This window comes from Solanum stenotomum, chromosome 12 (assembly GCF_019186545.1).
Source record: "Solanum stenotomum isolate F172 chromosome 12, ASM1918654v1, whole genome shotgun sequence".
NCBI lineage: Eukaryota > Viridiplantae > Streptophyta > Magnoliopsida > Solanales > Solanaceae > Solanum > Solanum stenotomum.
Window position 1 is genome coordinate 701905 of NC_064293.1, and position 12748 is coordinate 714652.

Below are 12748 nucleotides of genomic sequence, written 5' to 3' on the forward strand. Positions count from 1 at the left end.
TAACATGAGTCTTTACAGATAAAATAAAAGGTTCTTTTTCTCTCTCCACTCCACCAACTCCCTGACAAGATATCTCGATTTCTCTTCCGAATCTGAAGAGTAACATGATATCTGAGCCGGTGATTGTGTAGCTCTTCACCTCAGTTTCCGAGTGATGCTACCCTTGCTATGATTTTTTTTCTTCAAACTTTTTGGAGTCTTCACGACTCTCAGATGAGAAGTTAGGGTTTCAGACTACTATTATGGTGTAGAATCTCATCTTCAGCCGCTGAAGTGTTTTGATGTTGTGTTATTCTTCATTGTTTGTTTTTCCTTTTTACCCTAGTTTTGTCTATTCTACTTGTTTTCGTTCCTTGCTAGAGATATTCCGAATTCTTCGTCTATGCCTGATAGTGCGTCGACAAGAAGCTTTACGCCTTTCATGGTTGAGTCTTCACATCATTATTTTTTTGCATCCTTCTCATAACCCAGGCACAGTCTTAGTCATTACTAAGTTCAATGGCACTGGGTATGGGAGTTGAAGGAGGAGTATGTTGATATGGCTCTATTGTACGAATAAATTAGGACTTATCAATGAAACCTTACGTAGACCAGCTCCTAATACTACTTGAAACCTTACGTATACCAGCTTCTAATACTACTCTTTTCGAGCATGAACAAGGGAAAATGATATGGTCTTTCTTGGTTGTTGAATCTTCTTGAACTTGAGATCAAGGAGAGTGTCAAGTACACTGATTTTGTAGATAAGTTGCGGTTAGATATTGAGAGAAGATATAGGCAGGCAAATGGGACTAAAGTCCATAAAATTAGCAAAGAGATTCCTTCCATTACCCAAGAGCCTTCAAATATATACTGCATCCTATTTTTTCAAAATCAAGAAATTATGGGATGAACTTGCATATTCACTTACCTAACATGATTGCACATGTGGTTGCAAAGAAGCTTTTCAAAATATGGAAGAGGAATAAATATTTTATCAGTTGTTGATGGGTTTAAATGAGATTTACTAAAGTCAAGATAAACATTTTGATGCTTAAAGCACTTCCTGATATGGATACTGCATATTCTATAGTGATTGTAATAATGAGAGTCAGCTTGAAGCGCATACTGTGACTGTCTCCTTAACACAAATACTACTTTTTTTTGCTGGTACACGTGCCTCTTTATCCTCCTAGGTCTCAATATCCACAGAAGGTGATTTTTGACAACACAATAAATAATTTGTTTTGTCGCTATTGCAAGAAACCTGCTCATGTTATTGGAAATTGTAGGAAGCTTCAATATTAGAATGGTTCTCAACCTAATCAACATAGGTCTTACAACAACAGTACTCCTGCAACTTCCACTTCATATAGGAGGTCTGTTGCTTATGTTCACGGTGTTGATTCACACTCGATGTGAAGTCTGAAGTTTCAGGAAATCTAATCGGGTTGATGCTTCTAATGTGCCTCCACTTTCATCAAATCAGTAGATAACAAATACGTACCTTGACCAGAATGGAATTGGCTCTGCCATCTATGCAGGTTTAGTAAGACCTTCTCAATTATGAATTTACTTGTCACATGTCTACGATAGTTGATAATCCTTGGATCATAGACTCAGGTGCTAGTAATCACATGACCCCAATTAATTAATCTTTCCTAACTAACATCACTCATCATTCTATTCCTTATCTCATTACTTTGCCTAATAGTTATATTGTAAAAGTTACTTGTACTGGAACACGTACTCTGTCACCTGAGTTAGTGTTAACAAAAGTTCTTTATGTGTCTTCTTTTCAATATAACTTGATTTATGTACACAAATTAGTAGTCCAATTCAACTGTGGAACTTAGTTCACTACCTCTACTATTGTGTTCTACAGTGCCCTTCTCTGAAGAGGCCATTGGAGCTTGGTAAAATGTATCAACGGCTTTACATTCTTCATACGTAGTCTCTTTTGACTTTCCATTATGTAAATTCCATTGTGGCTACTACTTGTGTTGATAATAAAGTTGTTGGTTACTTTTACTACTTCTATTGACAATAACACAATTGTTTCTTACAATAAACTTATTGTTTCTAATTCTGTTCCAATATCCACATGTATGCCTTCTTTTGTTTGTTTCAGAATGATCTTGCTTTACTTTGACATTTGAGATTAGGACACATGCTTTACTATAAGATGAAATCCATTGTTAATAAAAATGCTCAATTATCTAAGAAACAAGACTTCATCTGTAAAGGAAAGTGTATCCTCTGGCTAGACAACAGAGACTAGCATTTCCGTTCCATCAAAACCTCATGCCCTTTTCAACTCATTCATATTGATCTTTGGGGACCCTACCACACCCAAACTTACAATGGCAATAAACATTATCTAACCAGTTGGATGATATTTCCAAAGCCACTTGGACACACTTACTGTCTACCAAGTCTAATGCTTTTTCCCTTATTAAATCATTTATCTTCAGGATTTAGACTCAATTTCATACCATAATTCATACTCTGAGATCTGATAATACTTTTGAGTTGGGTTCTAGCACTAAAGCATCTTCTTTCTTTTCTTCTCTTGACATTGTTGTAGACATTGAAATTTTGTGGGACTCTACAAGATCCGTTCAATTCGAATTGGGACTCTAAAAATTGTGTTCAGCTCAATTATGATTCTTGGAGGCTACTTTACCCTAAACTCTAGTCCACGCCTATATAAAGGGTATTATATTAATTAAATTCCTTTAAAAGGCATAAAAAAATATCCCATAAAACTCTTGGGTAATTTTAAAGATCAAGATCTCAAATATTCAGCAAATTGATGGAGTATTCATATAGAGGTCAAATCTAAATCATCCTAGTTCGAGAAATACGCTACTAACGGCCCTCAAATCATGGATAAATCAAGGGAGAGTAGAATTAAGGGAGGAACAGAATTGTACCCGCATAATTATCAATAAAGTTATGTTTCTTCAGATTTTATTTGTGTGGTTTATTTATTTTTCATATGTTTAAAATTTGTTGCAAACAAATTGGCACGCTCAGTGGGACCAAATCTGCCCTTCATCTCTTCTCTCTTAAATCAAATCTGAAAATCTGAAGCTGCAAAGGTGGAAGAATGAGTACTTCAAGCCTCGTCTTTGAGTTTCATCGAGTCTACACTCTGACAAGCCTTGAAATAGAGGGCATTTGTAGACATTGAAATTTTGCGGACTGTACAAGACGTGTTCAATTCAAATTGGGACTCTGGAAGGTGTGTTCAGTTTCAATTAGAATTCTTGGAGGTTACTCAACCTTAAACCCTAGTTTATGCCTATATAAAGGGTACTAAATTCCCTTAAAAGACATCTCAAAATATCCCATAAACTCTTGCGTATTTTTAAAGATCAAGATCTCGAATATTCCATAAAAGTCATGGAATATTCATATAGAGGTCAAATCTAAATCATCCTAGTTCGAGAAATACGCCACTACTAGCCCTCGAATCTTGGATAAATCTTAGAGAGTACTTCAAGCCTCATCTTTGAGTTTCATTAAGTCTACACTCCGACAAGCCTTTAAGCAGGGGGCATTTGTAGACATTGAAATTTTGTGGGACTCTACAAGATGCATTCAATTCGAGTTGGGACTCTAAAAATTGTGTTCAACTCAATTATGATTCTTGGAGGCTACTCAACCCTAAACACTAGTTCACGCCTATATAAAGGGTACTAAATTCCCTTAAAAGGCATAAAAAAATATCCCATAAAACTCTTGGGTAATTTTAAAGAACAAGATCTCAAATATTCCGCAAATTGATGGAGTATTCATATAGAGGTCAAATCTAAATCATCCTAGTTCGAGAAATACGCTACTAACGGCCCTCGAATCATGGATAAATAAAGGGAGGAACAGAATTGTACCCGCATAATTATCAATAAAGTTATGTTTCTTCAGATTTTATTTGTGTGGTTTATTTATTTTCCATATGTTTAACATTTGTTGTAAACAATTGTATATCAAACATCTACTCTTCATACCCCACAACATAATGATGTTATGGAAAGGAAACAGAAACACTTATTGGAGACTCCTTGACCTATACTATTTTAATCCAAACTTTCGGTCAAATATTGGGGTGAGTGAGTCCTTACTACTAATTATCTTATTAACAAACTTCCTTCACTTTTGTTACAAAATCACACCCCTTATGGTCTCCTATATAAAACTGCTCCATCCTACTCACACCTCTAACCTTTTGGTTTCCTTAGTTTTGCTGCAATACCTAAGCCTTGTAGGGATAGGTTCAAATCCAGATCCATCACTTGTGCTTTCTATGGTTATAACATGACCAAAAAAGGACACATAAGCTCGTTGATTTGGACAAGCAGGCAGGTTTTTTTATCAAGAGATGTCATGTTTAATGAGACCGTTTTTCCTTACTCTTCTCTTTCTTTTCCTTCTATGTTTCCTCCTCCGCCACCAACTTATTCTAATTATTTTGTTTTATAGATGAAAAAAAGGTTCTTTTTCTCTCTCCACTCTACCAACTCCATGGCAAGATATCTCAATTTCTCTTTCGAATCTGAAGTGTAACAAACTCAGTGTAAACTTAGGAGATCTATTGATTTTATTCTTGTAAGAACTTGTAGCTGCCATATTAAACCAATAGAAGGAACCAATATTTAACCTCATGTACTAGATCAAAACTATATGAGTTAATTAAAAGGAAGTAAATCAGGAGATAATTAATCAGGTTCGCAACCTTTAATTGACATAATCATTACCCCAATGCTACAACCAAGTCGAAAAATAGAGGATTCAATAGATTATCAGTATCAATATAAGAGATAGAAATAAGGAGCTCTATTCACAATTAACATAAAAATTAAAGACAAGAGACATTTGAAACTAATAACTGACCTTGATAAACTAGGATGAAAGTATTAGCTCATTAGCACAACGAACGCTTACCAAAAGATCTTTCAGTTTGTCCTCATCCATTGAATCAAATTCATCACTACAGAGATCAAGTTTGGAATGGTCCAAAGATGACAAGTCCTTAAGCTAAATTTCCGTATAATCAAAATCCCTAAAAATCGTTAAATGTTCAACATATGGAGCAACAATTCAAAGCAACAATCACCTTCGAATGAATACCAATCTCCGATAGGATGATAGTGATCAATCAATTTCAATCTCTTACCTTTTGGAGAAGTCATGTGCTAACGATTAAAATCACAAAATCCATATAGATTGAATGATTCCAATTGAGGACAATTTGACATTATTTGTTTAATGTGTTCATCCCGGATTAACAAACTCCCCAGCGTTAAACTCTTCAGAGATGTCCAATTTAGTACACAATCGTCTAATATTCTGCAATTCTGGCATTTGAGTTTTAGAATCGACGAGCTACTACAAAAAAACTTCTAGCAAACTATAGGGTTGGTCATGCTCAATTGCATCAATATCATAACTTATATTCAGGTATAGACCCTCCATTTTCTTGTTCACAGCAAATTCAAGTCACTTGTCAATTACGGGAAAATAAGACACATCATTCTCATTTTTTGAACACAAAGTTTAGACTACACTTTTTAATGCTAGAGCTGCTAAGGAGAGGTAGTACATTATCCGTTAAGGAAATGAATTTGTGTACCATCGAGCTATCTGAACGACTAAACTCCTCATTGTCATAAATGACGTCGATAGAAGTCCAGAAGTATTGCCAATGTTTACAGAGAATAGTTGTTCTGAAGGCATCTGTTATGGACAATCGAGAAAGAATTTGAACAATAAGAGCGTCATGTAGTTGACTAATTCTATCAATGAGGCCAGTTTCATCACATTCTGTCTCAATCTTCGCTTTTATCTGAGGTGAGTTTTCAATAAGCCAACTTTCAGAGTTTCCATCATCACCACGACTGCTAGGGAATTGGTCTTTCTAACTCATGGTTGCCATGCTACTTTTCTTTTGTTGAGAAACAACAAAGGGCTAATACTGAAAAGGGGGAAATTATAAGATATTAATACTAAGAATTATTATTGCTTAAATTAAATTTTTCATATTTAGAATAATGTTGATCACATAAGCAAAGTAAAACTCTAAGCCTTTTGGCAAAAAAAGCGTACTTATGGTAAACTTTTGTTTTGTTTTGTTAAAATGAACCATATTTAATTTAAGAATTAATTAAAATTATGATTAAATGAAACAACGTAAATAATGTCTTGTTCGCTCCTATTTTTATGTTTTTCGAAAATTAGTCTTGAAATTTGTTTTTTTTAAAAGGGTGTGTCTTAAGCAAAGGCGAGGATTGAAAGTTCAAGTGGGTCCTACTGATTTCAATTGAATTAGAATAAAATAAAAATAATTCAAACAATCATTAATTTGCCAATTGAACCTTTGTTTATCTAATGGACAAAGAAGTCAAATTTTTAATTAACATATATAAATAAACATGAATTAATGGCCAACCTTCAAAGTTTTTTTTCTCTTAATTTTCTTAGATATATTCATATCATAATAAAGTTGATAACAAAGTTAACAGCTTAACAAAAATCAATTACCAGGAGTATCCAGAGGATGAGCCCACAAAAAAATTGATTTATAGATCCATAAAAATTCAACAAATGGAGAAGAATAATACCCACATTGGATAAACAAAGAGAAAGCAGGAAATAGAACTACATAAACTAAGCGGCGAGAGCGAGAAAGGTGCCGAAGAGATGAATAAAGTGAGAAGAGTAGGTAGGTTTTATATAAATGTGGTGAAGTCAAGAATGAGAGGATAGTGCGTGCAAACGTTACAACACTCTTAACTAGATAAAGTTCAATAGAAATCACCAAAATGCCCTTTACCCCATCAATCAATCTCTTCTCAGGCATGCCTACGGGCTACGTGCCAATACTGACTCTTTATCTAGGGATAACTAATAAAATTAATACGACCCTTTCTCAAAGAGCCCTTAACACTCTATTAAGTGAAATTATTTAACGTCAGATAAATTGATACAAGTTATGATATCCCTCACACGAGGAAAAAAGAAGGCCTTCGTTAAGATAATTCGCACATACAATAGAACAAGGAAAACAATCAACGTCATACTAATTTAGGACTCTTCCTAAGATCTCTTTTCTTTTGAAAAGCTACAAGAATGAAACAATCAATCTATTGATAATGGAAGACCTAATTCAATGTATCATTTCTAGATTTAATGAAATTCAACAAAATCTAGAAGAATAATACCCACATTGGATAAACAAAGAGAAAAACAAGAAAATAGAACCAACCTTGTTACTGAACATAAACTAAGCGGCAGGAGCGAGAAAAAAGCCGAAGAGATGAATTAAGTGGCCGGAAGGGTAGGTAGATTTTATAAAAATGCGGTGAAGTTAATAATAAAAGGATAGCATGTGTAAACGTTACAACACTCTTAATTAGGTAAAATTCAATGTAAATCACCAAAATACCCCTTATCCCATCAATGAATCTTAGCTGGGGAATGCCTACAAGCTAGGGCATGCAAGGGGATGGGGACGGCGGGACGAGACAGAGGGGGACGGGACAGGCCAATGGTTGATTGGGATTCAAAAGGTCCCAGGATTAACTTGGTCGGGATTCGCGGGACAATTTGAAGTCCCGTCCCGTCCCACTATATCAATGGGATGGTAAAATGTTTGACAAGACGTGACGGGATGCGAGATATGATACGGGTCCAATAAAAACAATATAATACAAATGCTTCTTTTACAAAACATGACAAATGACTATTCACCAATATTCATGTCTATACAAATAGTTTTATTTTAATAGACATATCTTTCATGAAAAATCACAACATTTTAAGTGACACTTTTTCATAAAATAACACAATTATTTTGAACAAGTATATATAATATTTGGTATTTTCATACTAGTCATACCATATACTAGTAAAAAAAAAAATCAACGACCACAACATCAAGTATACTCCAAGAATTTTGTGGGTCTAACACAATACAAAAGTATCATTGAATTTCATACCTTGTGCTCCAAATTTAAATTAGACATGAGTCTAATTTAATCTTTATCATAAGCAAAGAACCCCCTCATTTTAAATATGATCTCAAAAATATTTTTCAAGTATTTGAAAATAATTTTTCCACATTTTTTTTTCTTACTATCAAATGAACCTCATTTGGAAATATTATTATTCTACAAAAGAATTTCAGTGCTTCAATTCTCTTTGATAATCTTTACATAATGTCAAAGTTCATTCCATAGCGACATCTATTGCAGGCAAAAAATCACACACTTTAAGTCACTGGTCTTTTTTTTTTCTATCACTTTTTCTATCACAATTAGACATACCACTTAGTATTTAAAATACCAACAATAAAGAATTTTTTTTGTACAATTTGTTTCTATTTAACAATGATGTTTGTAGAAAACCAAAAGTACAACACTGACTTATTTCATATTCTTCAAACCAATTGCATAGTTTAATTTATCCAGAGTAGAAAACTACAAAAGTTTTTTGTCTACTATAATCAGACACAATCAAATTTCACACGGACTACAGGACTACAAAAGTTTTTTTCCCAAACAGAATAAAACATATTCTTAGATTATCACATAGACATACTTTTCTTTTCAAGTAGCCTTCCAACTATAACATTTTGAGATACTATCTTATCAAACTAAAATCTGCATATCTCATTCTACAAACGGAAGAATTTTAAAGGCAACATTTGCCAAGAAAAATTCATTCAAAAACATATAGTTTGCAAATCTTTTTTTCAAAGACACACATGATAAATATCAAAAGAGTTAACTTTTAGAAACTATTTTTCTCTTTGGATAAATAATAAGAAGGTTACCTGGTGTAATCTTTAACCGGAATACCACCAATTTTTCTGGTACATTCTCACTTCCACCTTGCTAACCAAGACACCGAATTCTAAAGAAGTAGTGCATTAATCCTCTACTTCTATGATATGTTTCCCTCAATAAGTAGAATACAAGAAATACCAATATTATAATAATTTCCTTAAGATTGTTGTTCATCCTGTATTCCTAAGATACTTAGAACAAAAACTTTGAAGAACTTGATAAGAAACAACAAAGTTTAAAGAGTGTTTTCAAAACTAGAAAATTTAAACAAGTAGAGAAAATAGAATCAGAAACATATTAGAAATAATATACAAAATATTTTTCTCAAAGAAGATAATTGAGCCCACTGAATGCACAGTATCCCCTTAAGGAAATTATTCCCCTCAAGTACCCGAGGTTAATGAAATATATCCTCCCAGGATAGAACGATCTTACTCACCGGTGTATCGGTACCTAAAACCACGGTGTCAGCGAACCACTCAATGACAGTAAAGTACAGTTAGAATACTAGATTTAGTAATAGTAGAGAAGTGCAGAAATTTGGTTCTTTTAAAATTAGAGGAAATCCCTCTATTTATAGACAACAAAGGGTAGTGGGAATAGGTTCTTATTGTGCCTTACTAGAAAGGTCACAACCCTTTGGAAAAGTCACAATCTTTCGAAAAGGTCCCAGCCTTTCATAAAAGTCACAATTTTTCATAAAAGTCGCAACTCTTGATAAAAGTCGCAACTTTTCATAAAAGTCGTAACTTTTCATGAAAGTCGCAACTTTTCATGAAAGTCGCAACTTTTCATGAAAGTCACAAATCTTCATAAAAGTTACAAATCTTCATTTTCCATTCACACCTTCTAAAACCCAACAGATCTTACCTAAGAAAGGTTGTATAGAATGGGGATCTGCCACAATGATAAATGCCAGCTATGTGGGGATGTACCAGAAACAATGAATCATAGTTATTTTGAGTGTCCATTCTAAAAAAGATGCATACTCGCAACACTTCAATGGCTTGGAAAAGGTATGAGACAACTGGATTATAGAGGAATATGAACAAGGCTGGATAGATCCACAAGAGAAAGAGGCTGCAAAGACCTGGTACTGGCAAGCGGCAACATTAGCAGTAGTGGTCTACCAGATATGGAAAGCACATAACTCTTCCCTATGGGAGAAAGCGTCCCACCACCATGGTGGATTATGGAACAAGTTATGCAAGAATGCAGGCTACGTAAAACCACTGTTTTTTTAAAAGTTGTTTGGTATCCACATTGGAGCCTAATTAATTACTTGCCTCAAGTAGCTACCAGATTCGTGAGTAACACTCTTACTAAGGATTTTTCTATACCCAGGGCTCGAAACTAGGATGTTTTGCTAAGGGAGAAATTGTACCATATAGTGCACCCCATTCTTAAGGTTGTTTCCCCATCCATCCCTATCGGGGGAGATGCCATCCAACTCCCCTGTTTACGAACACAAACCTTAGGTTACTGGATGAGCAATTTTTTTTGTGCTAATTAATGGCTGGCTTCAAAAAATTAAGTTATAACTCAATTTAATTAATGCAAGTTGCATTAGTTATGTTTTTAACCGCTTTATTTGGAGACAATCTTAAATCTATGACTTGTACATCATCTAGAAATATTTACACACTCAAGTTCACCTCCTGAATATGATTACAACATCGTGCAAACCCAAAATTGATGCATATAATTGTAATGATTATCTCGAAATACTCAATGAATGAAATAATATTAAGAGCTATTGTGAAATAGGTGCAACCTCGAAATTATAGACTCCGATAAGTGCAAGTTCAAATTTTCCTAACTTCCTAAGGAAATAATTGCACTAATAGAAGTTGTTGGAAAAGCTAACAATTTCTTCTTCAGATTTGAGGTATCAGTAGAACAACTGTTGCATTCCTTATGCTCTGACACTATAGCCAGTTTCTCCAGATTTATTGCATGCTCAAGTAAGAGCTTCAAGAATTGATCGAGCTTTGTTACGTCAGATGTATCCATATGACTACATAATGGCATAACCTTGACATTCTTCAAATTCTGTAATGAAACTTTGAATATGTTTTCTTCAAGGGAGAGGTGCTTCTTGTCTTTCAACAACCTATTCCAACATTAAAATGCAAATCACCTAAACAGAAGAATGTTGCAGAATATAAAACAAGAGCTCTATTCACAATCAACATAAAAAAACTGGAGACATTGGGACTGATAACTGACCTTGATCAACCAAGATGACAATATTAGCTCATTAGCACAATGAACACTTACCAAAAAAATCGTTCACTATGTTTTCATCCCTTTCAGCAAATTCATCACAGTAGAGATTAAGAATGGCATGGTTCAAAGATGACAAGTCCCTAAGCTTAATTTTCGTATAATTAAAATCCCCAGAAATCGTTAAATGTTCAACATATGGGGCAATAATTTCAAAGCAACATGTATCAGTATCATCTTCGAATGGATACCAATCCCCACGAGGATGACTATGATGGATCGATTGCAGTCATCTACATTTTGGAGAAGTCATGTGCAAACGAGTAAAACCACAAAATTTATGTATCTTCAAAGATTCCAATTGAGGACAATTTGATATTATTTGTTTAATATGTTCATCCCGGAGAAACAAACTTTCCAGTGTTAAATTCTTCAGAGATGTCCAATTTAGTACACAATCTTCTAATATTCTGCATTTCTCGCAGTTGAGTTTTATAATCGATGAACTACTACAGAGAACTTCTGGCAAGCTATAGGGTTGGTCTCGCCTAATTGGATAAACAGTTCTATGACGTATATTCAAGCGTAAATCCTCAACTTTCGTATTCACAACAAATTCAATCCACTTGTCAATTACAAGAAAATAAGATAGACCATCATCATATCTGAACACAAAGTTTAGACTCAACTTTTTAATGGTAGAGCAGCTAATAAGGAGAGATAGTACATTATCCGTTAAGGAAATGAATTTGTGCAATGTCGAGCTATCTAAACGACCATACTCCTCGTTGTCATAAGAAATGTTGTTGATACAAGTCCAGAAATATTGCCAATCTTTAGAGAGAACAGTTGTTCTGAACGCATCTGTTATGGACAACAAAGAAAGAATTTGGACAATAATAGCATAAGGTAGCTTACTAATCCTATCAGTTTCTTCACATTCTATCTCAATCTTTGCTTTTTTTTTTTAGGTAAGTTTTCGACAAACAGACCTTCAGAGTTGCCAAAGAATTGGTCTTGGTTGCTCATGTTGTTCAAACTATTACTATTGCTGCCTAAAATTGTAGTGTCAGCGAATGACTCAACGGCACTAAAGTACACTAGAATTTGGTTGTGCAGAATAAAAAGAATTACAGAAAAATTTTTGTTGAAAAATGAGAGGAAACCCCTCTATTTATGGACAACAACAGGTAGTGTAAACATGTGTTTGTGTCTTATCGGAGAGGTCACAACTCCTTGGAAAATTCACAATCCTATGGAATAGTCACAACCATTCGAAATAGTCACTACCTTTTGGAAAAGTCGCAACTCTTCAGAAAAATCACAACTGTTTAGAAAACTCACAAATCATCATAAAAGTTATATAACTCTTTGATCGGTTTCCATTCACACATTTTAAAATCCAACAACTCATGATTGTCATGCTACTTTTCCTTTGTTGAGAAACAACACAAGGCTAAGAAGGGGGGGGGGGGGGTTATTATCAGACATCAGTACTGAGAATAAGTTTACCTGTAATTAGAATTGATATAGACAATTTTTGTTTCTTTCTTTAATGTCCAACTATCAAAGTTAATTATATCACAATATCACATGACGCTATTTTTTAATGTTATATTTTCTTAAAGAAAAATAGGCGTCGGGAAAGCGAAAATGAAGGAGGAGATTACAATTAAGGTGAGGGAATCCAACTC

General features: G+C 34.2%; 1 pseudogene; it reads right to left on the bottom strand.

Annotated features, from left to right (window-relative positions):
• Window positions 1-4884: 4884 nt before the first annotated feature.
• LOC125849520 (putative F-box protein At1g49610) lies at window positions 4885-12083 on the bottom strand (annotated as a pseudogene).
• Between the last annotated feature and the right edge of the window lie 665 nt (window positions 12084-12748).